The sequence below is a fragment of the Corvus moneduloides genome, chromosome 3, assembly GCF_009650955.1.
Source record: "Corvus moneduloides isolate bCorMon1 chromosome 3, bCorMon1.pri, whole genome shotgun sequence".
In the NCBI taxonomy this organism is placed as follows: domain Eukaryota; kingdom Metazoa; phylum Chordata; class Aves; order Passeriformes; family Corvidae; genus Corvus; species Corvus moneduloides.
The window spans coordinates 19,355,613-19,373,465 of NC_045478.1; the positions used below are offsets into that span (position 1 = coordinate 19,355,613).

Consider the following 17,853-nt stretch of genomic DNA (forward strand, 5'->3'; position numbering starts at 1 on the left):
GTGGACACTACAAAGAGTACTGGCAGAGAATCCCCATGTGATTGTCCAGTCTCTTTAATTACCTCCCTGGACATGTGCTATTTACCAGAAAAGGTAGGAAATGGAAATTTAAAATAATAACTTAGTCTCTAAAGTTTTGTTTCTAGAGCTAAGATAGCACATTGCTGCTGCGTTTTTCTTTGCATGTTTCTCTCTGCATGTTAACTTTTGTTGTGAGCTGTGTTTTAGGGGATTTCAAAAAACTCTCATTTCTCAGGTAAATTTCTAACAGAATCTTCATATTGTGTTTGGAAACAATATTGTTGCAAAATACTCCTTTACAATAAGACTGCAAAGGCAAGTAGATTTCTGTACAGCAAGGAGTCCATCACTGCTTTGGAAGTTCAGATCATGGTCTGACCTCACAGCTCTGGGTGGTTTTCAGTGTCTCAGAGAATTCTCTTTATACAGTCATATAGCAGCATTGGTAAGCACAAAATTGCTCTGTTTTCAAACACCTCTTAAATTATTTTTCTTTCTTTGCAGATTGTGTCCAGGTAAGAAACTTTAGTAGGTTTTGATTTTGAAAAAGTAAGTTACATTATTCCTTTAAAATGTCATATTGTCAGCCTTGCTGTCTAAAAATTTGTTTCTTTCTAGGTTTCGTGCTGAAAATCTTTTTCTTTTCCCAATTATGTATTAATATGTCTCTGGTGTGGAGCTACAAAAATGTTATGTGGTATTTTTACTCCACAGAAAATGAATTATTGAAGAAGAAAGGAATTTATAATATTTTATAATGGTTTTGAGCATGATCTAAGTGAAACTGATCAAAGTCAATACAAATCTTGGCCATTTAATGAGAAGCTTGAAATAACAATCTGTTTAACTTGAACTAAAATGGTGCTAACTTGGTATTAAGAAAAGACCAAAAACCCAACCCACCACCAAACACCAAAAAGCAAAACCTCTCAGTACTGACCTGGACTTTTCCTGTGGTGTTAGTGCTGAAATTAGCTTGATCTATCATGAAGCCCACAAAGTTAATGAATAGCTTGTCAACATCAGAATGAATGAAGAACATACATCAGATGGCTTAGGTAGACTGTGTGTTTGCTCTAGGCCTATAGTCCATACCCTGTACCTTTTCAGTTCTTGAAGTTGAGTTGAAGGAAGAAGCTATATGATCTGGATTATGTGCAGCACTAAAATTAGTTTAAAACTAATTAAGCTTTCAGAACACAGAATTTTCCAGCAGGGAACAGAAAACATTAATTCTGGATTTGCCTCTGCATTTGGATTTTCTTAATCTTTCAGCCTGGTACCTTTGGCAGTATTTGAGACTGAAATTCTGCAGCTGATGTAACATGGACTTCAACAGTGTCATCTGACTGTAGTCTGCAATGGTAGGACACCATGTGGTATCTTACATGCTTTTGATTTAATTGAAGCAGTGAAAAGTAGGTAATCATCATTAAGATCAGCATTTGGATGCAAGTTTGTAGTGCTACAGAGCTTCCATTTGGCTTCACAGAGGATGTCCAGGGTATTTTTTCTTTTTCTAGAGGATACAAATAAAGTGCTTAAAGTTCTTGTGATGCCTGCGATATGAATGTTGTTCTGAAGCTGAAGAAAGCCTATGATTTCTGGAATAGCATGTGAAGTGACTGAGAGAAAACTGCAAATCAGTTTTTCATGAAGCCTGGCCTTCCCATAAAGGGAGCTGCAAGGTGTGAAGCCATGGATACTTCCCAGAACAATTTGCACATTGCTTCTGCTCGTTCCACCTGCCACTTTGGTCAGTGAGAATCTGGCAAAGTGAGAAGGAAATGACATAAACAGGTTTGGAGTAAGAGACATGGGAAGAAAAAGTGAAAAGGAAGACTGGCAAATGCAGAATGAAAAGTGAATTGAAAAGGACAAGATCAGGGAAATTTGGATCACTTGGAAAAGAGAAATAGGAAAGATGAAAGAAATTGACAGTAAGTGAAGAAAAGGATACAGGGGTAAGGAGTAGAAAAACCCCAACAATATTATTTGCTTCTTTTGGCCATGATATTAAAGGTCGCTAAATTTCTACCGTGTTAATCTTCCTGTGTTAACTGATTTTAGTGTTAGAGAATTGCCATTTATGTTGCAGCATTTTAGTTCTGATGTTGAAGATGGTTCATGTACGTTAGTTACTGATCCATAAGTTATTAGTCCAAACATACATTCTAGGGGTGTGGGATTTTTAGCTGTTCGTTATTCTTTCCCTTTCAGTGCAAAATTATCAGATGGGGTAATTAACCCAAGCCAGCAGTAACCAGAGAGGCAGGAAGAAAATTTCAAGTGGGCTGTTAATCTTGAGTCACACTAGTTAAATCTGCAGAAATACCTGTTTATGACAGACACTGTTAATACCCCTGTTAATGACTTCAAGGGAGTGCCAGAGTCAGAACATCTCAAGATACTAGAGGCGAAAGTATCTGAGTCCCACTCTTCCTTCCACACTAACTTGCCTTGCAGCAAAAGAATTCTGAGCTATTCTTGAGAAAACTTGTTTGATGCTACAGTTTTTGGTGCTATGGCAGCTCCAGCTTCCTAAGGGAGTCCTACTGCTCCAGCACAGAAGATAGCTTTGGGGAAAAAGAGATGAATGAGTCTTACTAAATCTGGGAGTCAAGCTCCCAGTGTGAAGATGCCTGGCGAACGGTTGCCATTGTCCTGGAGCTAAAGCACAGCTGCCAAGCAGCTGGGCTGAGCAGGGAAGACCCTCTAATGTACTTTCTCAGCAAATTGTACGTTTATTTTGATGCTGCGCTGAGTTCAGGATTTTGGCAGGAGGGACTGTAGAAAAGCTCCTAAACAGAATGAATTGAGGAGAATATGGGAAACCTTGGAAAACCCAAAGATACCACATACTAATCGGCAAGTCTAGATGAGCTGAATCCTGGGGTGGCAATAGACTTGGCAGACAAACTCACTGAGCCACTGCCAGCTTCTAAAAATTTGTAGAGGACTGAGAAGACAAGAAAGACTGGCAAATAGCAGAAATGGTATCGATATTTGAGCTATGTGGAACAGCAGTGCACAGAGGTGGATAAGGAAATGTGTTTCAAAATGAGGAAGTTTTAGCCAAATTATCAATGTTTGTTTTTAACTGAGGTTTTTCTTATAAATGCCAGTCAAAATACTGGCAAATATCAGAACTTAAGAGATCGCTTTCATGCAACAAAGTGGGGATTATGCATTTTGTTACAGAGAAGAGCCAGAATTCTAGCCTGACAGCTTATATTATTTCCCTTACATCACTCTGTTTTCCAAGGAGGATGGGTGAAACATAGTATATAATGGAAAATTGAATTTGTCTTCAAACACACTTGAAGGGAAAAAAACCCTGCAAGTGTTAGTTTTTCATCATTGGAAAGAGTTTCTGCTAAGGCAAGTAATGAACCAATTTTAACTCTGCCTGGAAAGTAGTGGGTGGGGAGAATGCCTGAAACTTGAATTTGCAAAGGTCATGAATAGGAATGGTCTGTTTTCCAGCATGCAGTTTGTGGGGTGAACCACTCACTTGAGGACTTCAGCCATGTCTCAATATACACATACAATATTTTGAGAAGTTCCCTCAAAGCTGCTTCCAAACAAAGGATTATGCTACTCAGGATAATGATATGCACAAACAGGAAAGCATCTTCTTAAGAACATTTCTTTATCATCATGAGAGTGGCCGCATTACACATTTATTTTCAGAGTTAGGCTTGGGTGGATACATGCCTGCCAATGGCAGCTGGTAGGTGGATAGAGCCATAGATGCTTTGATATTGCTTTTTTTTTCTGGAAGTCAGTCTGGGTGACGTGGAAGAAATCTGGTGCATATTAATATTGGAAAGTCTGTTAGGGAAGGCACAAATGAAAGCTTCATCACAATGGAAGCTGTTTAATCCATCACAAAGCAAATGCCAATGAACTTCAACAACTTCTGACCATCCTGTCAGTCGTGAGGGACGGTTACTTGAAATCACTTTCCTGGATGGATGCATATTTCTGGTCTATGTTTTAATCATGTTTTTCCAGCATTAATACAACTTGAATATCTTCCATCTGTTTTTTGAATGACTAAGAAAAATGCTCTCTGTTTTTTCTATTGCAGTTCACAGGCACTTCTCATAAGGCAGAGGAAAAAGCTTTTAAGTCTTCATGCTACTTTATTGAGAGGTAGTCTGGTTTCTGTTTCTGTGTCCTACACCTCAAGGCTCAAATCACAATTCTGCAGGTTTTGGACTGGTCATTGCTGAGGGCTGAGAAGGGATGAAGGCTGAGTATGACTGACATGTTCATATTCATCAGAAAACAGAGTCAGCTGGAGAGAACGAGGGAGTAATTGTTGCAGTGCTCCCTCCCTCGCTGCTTGCGCAGAAAGGCTGGGGGGAGGAAGCTACCTGAGGTTATTAAGATTAATACTGCTAGAAATTTCAATCAACTCACACAAGGCTGCTCCTCAAGGCTGTCAGATGCCTACCGCCTCCTCTGATTCAGGCGGGGCCACATCAATTTTGAATTTCCCAACAGAGATTGCTATGATTTATGACTTTAGGAGGCTGATAAATATGGTTAGTTGAAATAATTGAATCAGAATAATTTCAGTCAGCTATGCTCCATTTATTTTGTGTGATAACCACAGGAGGGTGCAATTTTGGATAGGGAGTTTCATTTCAAAGACTCCTGTCACAGGAAAGACATTGTTGAACCTGGAATAAGAGCAACTTAATTCTGCTGCCAGACCTGTATGACAGCCTTATGACCTGACTTAAGACCTGTCAGAACTGAAGAGTAAGTACCTAGAGTTCTTCTGGTATTGCCCGTGACAGAGGTTGAGCCAGGTCTACTTTATGCATTGTGGGATAATTTCTGCTGGGAAGGGTAGTGAGAGTTTTACTACTTAGTGTTCGAAAACCACTTTACTATTCAGTTGAGAGTGTGTTGTTCTTTACACTTGTTTTTAAAAAATTACTTTCATTTTTATTAAATGTTTCACTTCTGGGTTTTGTGAATTTTTCTGGAGTAGTGATGAGCATCAATTTTATCCTTTTAGTGAAGAGAGCACTCATGCATCCCTGAAAAGTGCTTTATGAAACTTTCAAAAATAAATTTGTCCCTACAAGTTTATTATTTGTATGTTGTAACTTTCCCATATAGGTGAAAAAAAATGGCCTTTTAGGTGGATTGTCCTAGGAAGAGTATTGAATATAAAGGGCACTGTAAAATCAGAAGGTGGGCAGTGTTGTGATGACTGAGGTCAGCAGAGAGTGGGCAAACCTAGCAAGCAGAGCAAGGGAACAGGTGAAGTGTGTTGCAGACAGGTATTTTCTTGTTGCCATGGACAAGATATTGATGATAATCTGGGAGCTGCTGGCAGGGTATGTAGGAAAAGGCAGTGGCTTGTGCCTGTCTCAGCCAAAAATCTAACAGGCTGCTGGGTCTAGCACTAGTTTATTCCTCACGTCTGGAATACACCTGAAGTGAATTTTCCTTGCTAGGAAGGTGTTGTCCTCTCTGCTGCTTGGAACAGAGTCGTAGAGTGGCCATCTTCCAGCTCTGTTTGTCCCATTAGGATTTTAGACCTTTGCATTTTGGTGTCTTTTCCCTATTGAACCCCGCAGCTGCTAATGTTTCCCACTACAAAGAGGATTACCTCTGTCTGCAGTTTCATATTTGTCTTGTGTGGCTTTTCCCCACAGACTTTCATACTGCCTTTTCTAACAACCCGTCAGCTTTCTCAGAAGTCATAACCATAGCCAGGTAGCATGCCAGAGCTGACAGATTTCTGAGGGAGCAGCTTTCCCAAGAGTCATAATCTGTGTAAGATAAAAATGGACAGGTGTATTCTATGGTTAGCCAGGAACGTAGGCTGCTGCTAGATATAAGTGTTACCCCAGATGGTTTGTATCAGCATGGATATACCAATGGCCATGTGACATAACCTGGCCTGCACATCAACTACTCTCTGGTCACCCATGGCTGAAGAGCTCTAGGATAGGTCCCTTAACAGTGTGGTGAGGAAAAGCCGTAATTGCACAGGAAGAAATATCTCTCTTGCCTTAGTTCCCTTGCCTTAGAATTTAAACATTTTTGGATTTTTCATAAAATTAAACTTTATTATCTTTTTTTTTTTTTCTGGACATGGCCATCAGTTTGGGGGATGGGGGTGTCCAAATATTGGGGAACCAGTAGGAGTTGGAGGTGAGGTATTCTGATCTTATAGAAAGATTTGTGACCCTAGAGGTAGTACATGCTTTAGGGTCCATTTTGGCAATTGAAATCTGTCAACATCAGACTTCAGTGTTTCAGATACACTGAGCTGCTGTATTGAAGAAGAAGCTGTTGCAGTCAGTTTGCATTGGAAAACAGTAACAAAGCAATTTTTTTAATAACAAAGTCCTCGTAAAATTCAGCTACCCAACTTTGGTGTATGTCTTAATTCCTGCAATTCATTCATGGTGGTTCTTTTGACTCACATGATTGTTTCTTTTGTCTCCAACTAATTTGGTACCATCCCTACATGTTGTAACTTCTTTCTGTAGATCCTATAAAGTCCTGTTGTGTCTAAAAAGTGTGCTATGAGATGCAGGATCTCTTAGTGACATGTGCTCTATTGTGGCAGCACTTCTATCCAGGAGTACAGCAGAAGTAAGTTAACTTAAGAGAAAAACATTTGCCAAGGTTTTACCTACTTCCATTTTTCACTGCTCAGCACTTAGGAAGATGTTTCAATGAATAACTCTTACTGCATCTCCTTGCTGAGATCTCCTTACCATGAAGTGCATGTTGTGTCAGAGGAGGGGGGAGGATATTGTGAAAAATCTGCTGCTTAGTCAGGATATGGATATAAACCACAGAACGTTTTCCAAATCAAATTTGGATTTGGGGCTTAGTATAAAATGAGGGCACAAAATAACTACAACCTGTGCGAAAAATGTTAATAGAAAAAGTCAGGATTACAGTAATGCATTCTGTGTGGTCTTCAGTGAATAGAGAACAGCAGAACAGCATGTGGCAGGACTGTCTCACTTGTGTCTTTGCTTCTGCTGCTGTGAAAAGCATTTTCAATATTTGCATAATTTAGAGCATGACATTATGATTTTCAAAGCTTCAAATTGGAGTAAAGCATTTACATAATCTAATTAAATCATGTAAATGTTTTATGATAATATTCAAGTAAGTGCGAAACTTGTTCCACAGATGCATCCCTTTCTTAGGCCATTGGGGAAACTGAATTTAGGCATGCAGATGTATGTTTCTAGCCCTGCATGCTCTGGGAGGTCAACAGAATACTTACTGAATGCTCTGTTCTTAGTATAACCTCCAAAGCCTGCTTTGCAGAGCATCATCCTTCCAAGAAGCTGGAAGGTAAGCTGGGACCGGAGGGAAAAGCAGAGCAGATTTAAAAGGCTGCTTGCAACCTCTTATAATTTGAACGAAAGCGATGCTACTGCAGCATGTAATAAATTGCTTCCATTTCAGTGCACATTAAAATAATCCCATGGTGACCCTCTTAGCCGCAGCCCTGCCACATTTGGTATCAGATCTCAGAAAGCATGCATCGTACTTGGATGGGAAGCTACCAGGGGAAGCCCCACAAATCCTCCTGGTGACTACTGGGTTTGTTTTTGCCTCTGGCTGCACTAACTCACAAAATATTGGAAACACTTGGCCAGCATCCATGATGAGAGATGCTGTCTTGTAGTGAGATTATTTAAATAATATTTTTTATCAGCACACTCTCACTAAGCTGTCTTCAAAAGTAGGTCTTAGTGAATCCTGTCTTTGCCAGGGTATACCACTGCAATAAGCAAATGAATTGAATCATGATTTTCCAAATGTAGCCAAGCTAATGCTAAGCCAGTACTATTAAGATTCTTTTAGAAAGTACAGCACTGCTTTGCTAAAATGAGTTTGTGTAATTGGCTAAAAGGTGGGCTCTTCAAGACAAGGCCCCTGTCTGTTCTAAATAAGCTCATTGCCATTGATTTTTATCAATGCCACACTGATCTTCTCTAACTGGTGACAGAAATGCATGTGTATATACACTGCCACTGTTCTGTGCTCTCACAGTAATTGCAATGTTTAGGTTAGGATGTTACCTGTGCCAGGCTGTTGATGAAGCCTGTGTGCTGTTAGAAATATAGGACTGTCTGCAGACGCGATGTGGAGCTGGTTTGTGCCTACACCATGACTGTGCTGAGCCCAGCAGCTCTGATTTTTATCTGAAAAGGTGGCTGTTTTAAGAGGCGCCTGGATCTAACATAGTGCGAAGTCTGGGGATTCTGTTATTTATTGTCACAGCACATAACAATATCCAAAGGTTGTAAATTAGTTTGGAGCTCAGTGGTATGGAAAACTCTGAATATGTGAAAAGTCATTGCTAAACTAGCTGACAGAAGGGTGAAATATATCAGTAGTGAATTAAGTCTTCTCTAATTAGACATAGAAATCTAATTACTTTGCAAATTTTTCCTCTAATTTTTAAGGGAGTGGAGCTAGTGTAAATTTAAAAAGGAAGCAGAGACGTTCAGCGCGTAGTGTTAACTGCCAAGGAGAAAACACGGTGACCTTTTTTGCAGCTGCACATGCATCATGTGTAGGAACGCCTGTCATAGCCATAATGATTTAACATCAGGGCAGGCCAATATTTCTTGGTTCTTCCTCCGCAGTGTAGGCAGTTTCCTTTATAGGTGGAATGGGAAGCTGTAGGTGTTTCTGGTGAAAAATGGTAATACTAGAGAGGTGCCCTTTACTACAAATCCAGCCCTATTTGCTTTAGTTCACCTCCCAGAAAAGAATTTGCAAAGTCACAGCCTGGGGAATGAAGTCACAGGTGGGTGAATATTTACGTTTTAGCATGCTCGGATTCTGTTTATTTGATTGCTCAGCTGTTGATTATACAATGTTAAAGCATAGTAGGTGACACTGGGAATGTTTAAAGCTGCTGAATTTTATTTTAAGGTGCCAAGATGTCTCGGTTTTGGAGACAAAACTTCAGGAGGAAACACTCTGGAATGAGTGTCTCCTCCGCAGGGAAAAGGGACCCCCCCTTTTCCTTCACCAATAAGACAAGTGGGTCACAGCCAGTGAAAGTGGAAAAAACAAACTGTTTATTAACACACAAACAAAACAGGGTAGAACAGGATAAGAAAACCCCTCAAAATACAACAAATTCCCGGAGGGGGAACAGACACCGGGGCTCGGACCAGCCAGAGCCACCCCACAGGCCCGTCAGGGCCACCCCCGCAGGCTCCCCAGACCGGCAAGGAGGGAAGGGAGGCAGTGAGGCAAGGGGAAGGAAAGGGAAAAAAAGAACAAGAAAAAAACCAACAGAACCTTTTCCCAGCTAGCTGGAACACAAAAGAAACCCAAAAAACAGCACAGCGCTCCCGGCACACTCCCTCCCGAGCCTCCCCGAGCCCCTGCCCAGGCCCTGGAGCCCCTGAGCCTTTGGGCTGAGCCGTTCAACCGCCCCCTCGGGTCCGTGGCTCCGGCCCCGCCTCCGGGTCCATCGAAAAGGCACAGCGTCCTTGGGCATTGAGCGGGCGGTTAAGGAATAAAGCGGCTTCATAACCTCACCCCAGCTGTTGATCATACAATGCTAAAGCATAGTAGGTGACACTGGGAATGTTGAAAGCTGCTGAATTTTATTTTAAGGTGCCAAGACTATTTCATTGCAGGAAAGAATCTTTTTAGTTTAAAACCTGCAAAATTTTGGGCATAGTAGATATTTTACATTTGGACATGAAAACACGCAGAGCTGTTTAACTCCAGACATGAAGACATTTTCCTTAGAACAGCTTTTCATACTTGAAACATTTTGTAAGAGTACAAATATGAAATGCCACTAAACATCCTGTGTGAATTGCTGGTAATAGTTCTATAATAAAATCCCTTTTAGCACTATGTTAATTAGGCTACAGTTGAAGCATTTGGGTGTTGAACACTTTCTGTGTTCAAAGAGGAAGGACTTAGACAATCAAGTATAAAATATGAAAGGCCTGACAGTATTCAGATCAACTCTAAAAGGATAATAAATTGATTTTAAGATAATATATGCTAACCCAGCCTCATGGCCCCATCTGATGTCTACGTGTATAGATTCAGTAATTTTGAATGAGTTGCCCTGTTTCTTTTAATTCTTTGTTTTGTTTTGCTCTTAACCTGTTCCAGTCCACCACTGCAAATAACTCACATGGATGTGGCCCGTGTTGCAAGGGAACAAATTTGGGATTTAATTTAATTTCCTAGTCTTTGTCCTTAATATTTATGCATAATCTTGCAAATGAGACCAACATTTCAATGGAGGAAGAAGAATTCAGCTGAGCCTTACCCAAAAAATTACATATCCAGCTCTAGTGTCTCTGGCTGTGTCCCTGCATGTACTTAAGAGAGGGAAGAAGCCACATGTAAATACTGCAGGAAAGTTGAATATCATAGCAATACCTGACAGCCCTCAAAAATTTCTGAAGGAGAGCATAAATCGGGTTGTATTGAGAAGAATTCTGTAATTCTTCAGCTCTGTTTTCTGGCCAACAATAATTTTTAACCATCAATATTCCAAAATATAAAAAGAACTGAGTTGATCACGTTACCTGTATTTGCCTTTGTATGTTGTTCCAGCATAAGAGAGCCTGATTACAAAGGAAAATCTGTCTTGCTAGAAACTGGCATATGTTCATTCAGTATTTTTTCTGAAGGTTTTGGTGTTTGTTAATGCAACCTTAGTGTGTTCACTACAGCTTTTTAACAAGTTCACTACTTTGCCTGGTCTTTCAAAATGGTTTTATAAATGCTATAGTTAATGTCACTGACAACATGTTTAACATGAATGAAACAAGGGGCCATAGTCTAAGTTTCAAAAAATCTCTAGTCTAACATGACTCCTCTCTTGTCCTTGATCAAACCGATTGGCATGTTATTCCAGTTGGCTGTAGCTTAAAATAATAACTGTATATTTTTCTTGTGTCTTGGGAACACTCTGGGTCCTATTAATCTCAGTATTCTGAATAGAGAATCAGTTTTATCCTCTACAACTGCAGTGTCTACACACATAACACAATTAATTTTGTTTACATAGTATCTAACTTTAACAGAGAGAAAGAAGGATCCCTACTGTAATTATAAGAAACAAAGGAACAAGATGGTTTAAGTTATTTATTTGAGTAAATTGAAGAGATGTCTGTGGATGTGCCTGAAAATGTGTGCCAGGATCTTGAGGTACTGTCCAGAAATTCACTTTTTAGGTCATCCTTTTTAGCATTATTGAAACATTGCATTCATGATTAAGGGGAACACCTGTTGGCACAGTTTTATGTTAGATAGATGTATAATTGGAAGAGAGTAGTTTGACAGTACCCAGATCTTACTTTTAAATGCCTGAGTCTGCTCAGTAGCCAAGATCACATCCATAAGAATGTCCTTACCAAAGCACAGTGTCTAGTTAGAGATGAAAACAAGCTGTCTTATGTGCACCACATCTAGTTGTAGGTAATGGAGCTGTTTGCCATGTTCTGTTGTCACAGTCCCATCAGTTTTTCTTTCACCCTTGGAGAACGCAAAGATTAGCTGAACTGAACAGAACAGAAACAGTGCATTATAAGAATAGCACCTCTGCACTGTAATTCAGGATTACATAGTCTTTCATGGTCTACTCTTGCCAAGTATAGTGAGTTACTGCTCCACTATGAAGCATGTGATCCTAAGTGTTGGGGAGGGAGTTTAATTTTTAAAAAAAAAATTAAAAACCCACAAACCTTCAATGCATCTGGCAATGGAAAAAAGTTAATTTTGTTTAATTTTTAATCAGACAGCCTGAGACAACCACTGAGCACTACTTGACGATTAGAATACTAATGAAGTACACACTGGGTTAGTCTGTTTTTAAAGGACAGCAGACATGCACTCAAAGTTGAGAGATTCTATTTCATTCCAGTCAAGTCTTCACATATTTACCTTCTTACTTTGTAAGAATCCAGGAAACGTTTGCCCTGTTTTCTTCTTTAAAAATCCCACCCCATGGTTAAGTATTTTTCAAATACAGAAAGCACAGAAAATGATAAGTGGCTTTCTTGTAAAACATTAATCTTCTGTTTGAGGCACCTTCGATGCCTTAAGTATTTTCTTTTTGTTTGTTTGTTTTTATTCTTCCTCTAATGTATTTGCTTCTGTCTACCATTCTGCAACAGTTTGAAGTCTTTGGTTTTCATGCTTTTTATAAATTAGATACTGTAAGTATTTGACTGTAGTGTGCAATTTCACAAAAGATAGTCAGATTACAGGAAAAAATAAATTGCCCATGCCTGAAGTGTTTATTTCTTATAAAATTTATAAGCAGCTATCTATAGTAAGGTTGAATATAGTCGACAATGCTCAATGAATTCAAATGAGTTCTGAGACATAAATTAAGTAGCCTAACCATCCATAGTAGCCATGTCATTTTGGCCTCACTGTGAAATGGATATTTCATTGCCCCTGCTATGTGACATTGTCAAGCAGAACCATATAATTATACCCTAGCTGGAATGAAGGATTCGCACTAGCTGCTGTGCGAATGTTCCAACTTTAAAAGTTTGCAGAGGCTGTAGGTGACTTATCAGGGATATAATCCTTTTGGTGTAATTCTTCCATGCTGAAATCTGAACTCCAGTGCTTCCCTGTGGCCTTGAGTCATGGCTCAGCTCTAGGCACATTTAGTGTTGAGGCAGCAACACTGAGCCTGGGGCAGATGTTTGCCAGACTTGCTGCATCTCCACTGTTAACAGAAGAGAGTTGAGGAAAGGCCATTACCACTATGAGGAGGGAGACCAATGTTACCCAGAGTACAGCTGCTGGCTTTTGGTCCTGTCCTGATATGTTAGAGCTCTTGGTCCTCTTTTCAATTAGCTCTTTGTTCTCCTGTCCTCGCCTCGCATCAGGAGCTGTCAGTAACCAGCACCTCAGGATTGAGAGGCAAAACCCAGCTCACTGATGAGCTCTACAGAACCCTGTTTTACCCCATTCCTTGCTGATTGCTCTCTCCCTGCATTTGCAGTATCAGTTTGTTCCTGTTCTAGCTGATTCTACTCCAGATCTGGAAGTTGCTGTGGGAGGCAGAGCCAAATCTACAGTAGGGAATACCATTTCCCGATCTGTTTCATCCCACTAGTGATGGAAATATATTTAACGTGGGACATGTCAGCTTCTTTCATGAGTTGTTCAATGACTGTTGAGGAAGAGGCATGCCTGAAATTCTAATGACATGAATAAACTTTTGTTGCAATGCTTAGCAAAGAAATTGAAACCCAAATCATCCAGGTCGAACTGGGATATACCAAGCCAACAGCTGGTGGTCTGCTAGGAAAGGGTTGCTCACCAGTTGTGAATTTACTTATGAGACAATTCATAGGGAAGTCTTCAGTTAAAAAGGCTGCTTAAATTTGTTTTCTTTGTCACATTGTTTAAATACTGTCTCTACTTTGCAAAAAGAGCATGTGGGAAGTTCTGTTCCATATCATCATTCTCATATTTTTTTTCCATAATACTGTGCTGAACTAAAAAATTCTAGTAAGTGAAGAATTTTGATTTTTTTCCCCCCAGGTTTTCTGTAAAACAAAATTTAGAGCTTTCAAAATTGAATGAAAGAGTTGAAATCAAACCTCAAAACTAGATCTGTTAAAACAACACAGGTCAATTTCTATCATGCCAGTATTTAAAAACAATCTGGTTTATATTCTTCTGCATTTTTTTCTGTTTTAAATACATCCCCTTTATATAAGGACTTACAATGTCTCTTTTATGCATTCCTGATGTCAGGGGGTTGATTTATTAGTATTTCTCCTTGCATAATTCCCATTTCTCAGGGCTGTAATTGGTTTTACTGTTTCTTTCAAATGCACAGAAAAGTCTGTCATTGTGGACTGGGAGAATTAGTAGGGAGTACTTTTGCTGTAGATAGTGGTTTTATATTTAAAGAAATAGATGCATTTTTAGCAGTTGGTTTGATAGGGAATCCAGGCGGTGTGGTAAAACACGCAAGTATCAGTGAAGCCCTTCTTCTTGGGATTGCCATAAAAACTTATTTTCTTTGATAAGATAAATGATGTTACTGTTGTTTTTTCATTTTTAAATTTTTTTTTCCCCAAATGACATTACTTCAGGAATAGGAGGTTGTCTGAGCAGTTACTCTATGGTAAAAGTATTATTGTGCAGTGAGGTAAGTTCTCATGCAATGATGAATAGCTGTAGTTTTCTTTTATATACGAAACAATTCTTGTATATACTAAATAATTAAAATAAAAAAAAATTAACAGAGGAGAGGCAGAATTTGTTACCATCTTTTGGAATATAGAAGCACTTGGCCATACATTGGAAATAAAGCTCTGCCCCACTTAAACTGCCAGCACAGGTAAATTAAGACCACTGTGTTCAAAGAAATATTCAATATCTAAGAGAAGATATGAAACTAAAATGTGTAAGTTAAGAACCTTTCTGAGATCTTGCTGGGGAAGTGAACAATCACATGTTGAAGGTGGAGTGTAAAGAGTACAGAAGAAGAAATTCTGAGGAGAATCTGCAGGCCACCTAGAAAGTGGGGCAGTCCATGGATGACTGTAGAGGTTTTAATTGTAAACTGGGGCCAGATGAGCAAGAAGCCATGCATCTGAATAAAAGATTTTAAACAGAAACTCACTGGAATAAGTTCTGCATATTCTGTTCAGTGTCTGCAAGTTTTGCTCCTCTGAAAGTTAGTATGTGTGATCTGTTACATGGTAAAGATGGAACCAGTGTGGAAGAGATGTGGTGTCAGGTTAAGGAGGATTTTCTCATGCCATGTTCCAGCTCACTCTGCTAAGACGTGGCAGCTCCTTCTGGATAGGGACGTGGAATGGGAGCTGTTGTTCGTTTGGAATCAGCTGAGCAGTTGGGTTTTGCTTTGTGTCAGGAAGTGGCTCCTGCTAATCTTAAGAGTGCAACTGTTTTGTTTTGCCAGAGATGGTGAAAGAGTAACATTGGTAGTAAAGATCAGGTCATGTGGCATATTGGCACATGCTGCTTTCCTGAGAGGCACAGAGCCCCTGCCTCTAGAGAGCACTCAGGCTTCAGAGCACTGCCAATATGTAATTCTCACTAGTAAATGAGTAGACACTGAATTTATGTTAGAAAGTGGGGGAGTTGGGAATGATCTCCCTGGCTGCTGGTAGTCTGAGCAGGCTTCATTTGTTTCTTTAGAGAAGATGTAGTAATATATTGAGGTGCTGTTCTGGGCAAAGCAAACCAAAATAACATTTCCTTGTGTAGCTAAGACTGAAGCTAAGACTGTCTTCAGATAGATAATAGAGACTTTTCCTCTTTTCCCTCCCAACCTCTGCTGTCTTGGCCATTAAAGTTACCGTGAAAGCAGTTGCACATTTATTACTACTCTGACAACTGTGCTTCTCTATGTGGATTCGTACTACTCTGTCATTGCAATCTATTTTTCAGCCTTGCTGCACTGTATGTGTGTGAATGTATGTGTGTGAAAGCTACCTGGGATGTCCGACAGTTCAGAAGCCAAATGTCTTGTGGTTTACAGGTGACACTTTGTATGGCTTCTGTATAGTGAGTACTTACTCAACTGAGGTTTGTTAAACCAGGAATACTGGTGAGGCAGCATTATTACTGTTATTATTACTACTACTATTACTATTATTATTAAAATAAATGTCTTGAGATTAATGAAAAAAAACATTTAACTTCCGTTCTAAATCACCATAGATCAATCTTGTTGCCAAGATGAGTTGTTTAATTGAAGCATCAGTTTTAAACAGGAAGGCAAGGCACTGGTTGCCATTCACAACTCTTTGGTAATGCATTCAGGTCTCTTAGCAAACAGTACATCTTGCTAAAGACTACAGCTTTTCATAGGAAGGTATGTATCTCAAGTGGTCATCAGAAGATACTGGGGAGCAGAATGAAGCCCCCATAATGCACGAGACTATGTGGCTGGATGGGATTCAGACAAGGGTACTGAGGGAGCTGCTGAAGTGCTCACTGAGCCACTTACCATCATTTATCATCAGCCCTGGTTAACTGCGGAGGTCCCAGATGCCTGGAAGGTAGCAAATGTGATGCCCGCTTACAAGAAGGCAGAAGGAGAATTACAGGCCTGTGAATCTGAACTTGGCCATCTTAAAGGTCTTCTCCAACCTTAATAATTCTATGATTCTATAAAACCATTATCTCTTGTTAAAATTGTGTAGGCATCTTTTGCTTGGAAAAAAAATTGTTATTTAAAAGAACAAGCTTAAGTGATTCATATCCATACATGAAAGTAAAGGTTTCTCTGGAAGTCCCAAGCAGACGTTGACTGAAATATGACTGATTTTATCCAAGAGAAAATGAACAAAATGAGAGGGAGACTTTTTTATATCCCAGGTCCCTCTAATACCCACCTTCAGGCATCACTCAGGTTATCTTCTAAACTGAATAAACAAAGTTGCTCTACTAACAAGAGCAGCACAACACACTCAAAAGCGCATTCAAATGCATGCAGGTAAGGAAGGGGAAGAAATTATAAATATTTATTTGTATAAATATTATACAAATAATATAAACATAAGCATGATATCACATCTCCTAATCACATCTCTAATGTGCTGTTGATTTAAGTTACAGACAGTAGTTTGAACACTGAGCCAATATTCTTTGGATGTTTTGTTGGTATAATTTACTTTGCTTACTCCACAGATAAGTTTTAACATGCAGATTAGGAATGACTGTTCTAGGAGAATGATGAACATGTAAATAACATCTCAAAAATGCACTTAGATGTCACTGTCCTGAGCAAATAAGAATTTCTGGCTAGACATGAAAGATCAGGTTAGCGAACTCAAAAGTTCCACCTCTTTTTGAGAGAAATTCCATCAGGCTGTTGGGAAATGAGAGAAGGTAATTATTTATTATTTGGAAAAATGGGCCAGGTTCCTTCACTGGGTAGAGTGAAACTGCAAGTTTTGGGCAAGTTGAGCATAGTTTCAATGCAATCAGGTCTTGCATCCACAGACAGATGCACAGAAATGTAGCCACTATGTTTTGAGTGTCTGAGGCCGCTGTTAATAGGTGCCAAGCAGAGGCAAGCACTATCTGTTTCCAGGAAAAGAAGTGCAGTAATTGAAAACAATTAGGAGAGTGTACACTGAATACAAAATAAGTTGAATAGTTAGACACCTTCTGCTGTTTGATCAGTTTAATATTGCTGTGAGACCTGGAGAGAGCATATTCAGCCCAGCAAAATTCTCCTTGGGTGCTTGGGAGTTAGAGCTACATTATATGGTATCTTTAGTTTGCTTCCTCCTTCTGACCCTACATGCAGCCAGGAGTAAATATGGGGAAATTTGGAAGCTAGCTTCTTTCCTGTTACTCCAGTGTAGATAAATAATATTTTTCCCTCATGGCCCTGTTTTTCACCAGACATAGGATGAGTGAGGAGCTGAGGCTACTTCTGTCCTGCGATCAGAATCCAGTAAACTAACTGAACTTGAAGACATCCATTCCTTGGTCTCAGAGGGAAGCTCAGAGAAGACCTCAACTGAGTGCAGTGTTAACAATTTCAACTAACAGCATTTAAGTAAAAAAATAAATTCAAATAGGAGATAGGGATTTAAAAGAAAATCTTGAGTTCTGTAAACAAGCATGCTTAGTAAAAAAAGTAGATGTGTAAAAGCTGTATAGCTACATTTTGGAATTACTCAACACTTTGGACTACATCTCTTGATCAAAAAGACATCATACAGCACCATTTATAGATTTGTTCCTCTTGTTTGTTGTGGTTTTAGGTTTACAATTCTTTGGCTCAATAGGTATTTTTTTTTTCCATTTTCAATTGTG

At 39.4% G+C, this 17,853-nt stretch overlaps 1 long non-coding RNA gene across 1 annotated transcript; it reads right to left on the reverse strand.

Moving 5' to 3' along the window:
* Window positions 1-1,121: 1,121 nt before the first annotated feature.
* Window positions 1,122-14,278, reverse strand: LOC116442007. Its single transcript, XR_004239338.1, has 3 exons — window positions 14,268-14,278; window positions 7,900-7,906; window positions 1,122-1,210 (listed from the first exon to the last, which is right to left on the reverse strand). It is a non-coding gene; the product is annotated as an uncharacterized LOC116442007 (long non-coding RNA).
* Window positions 14,279-17,853: the final 3,575 nt, after the last annotated feature.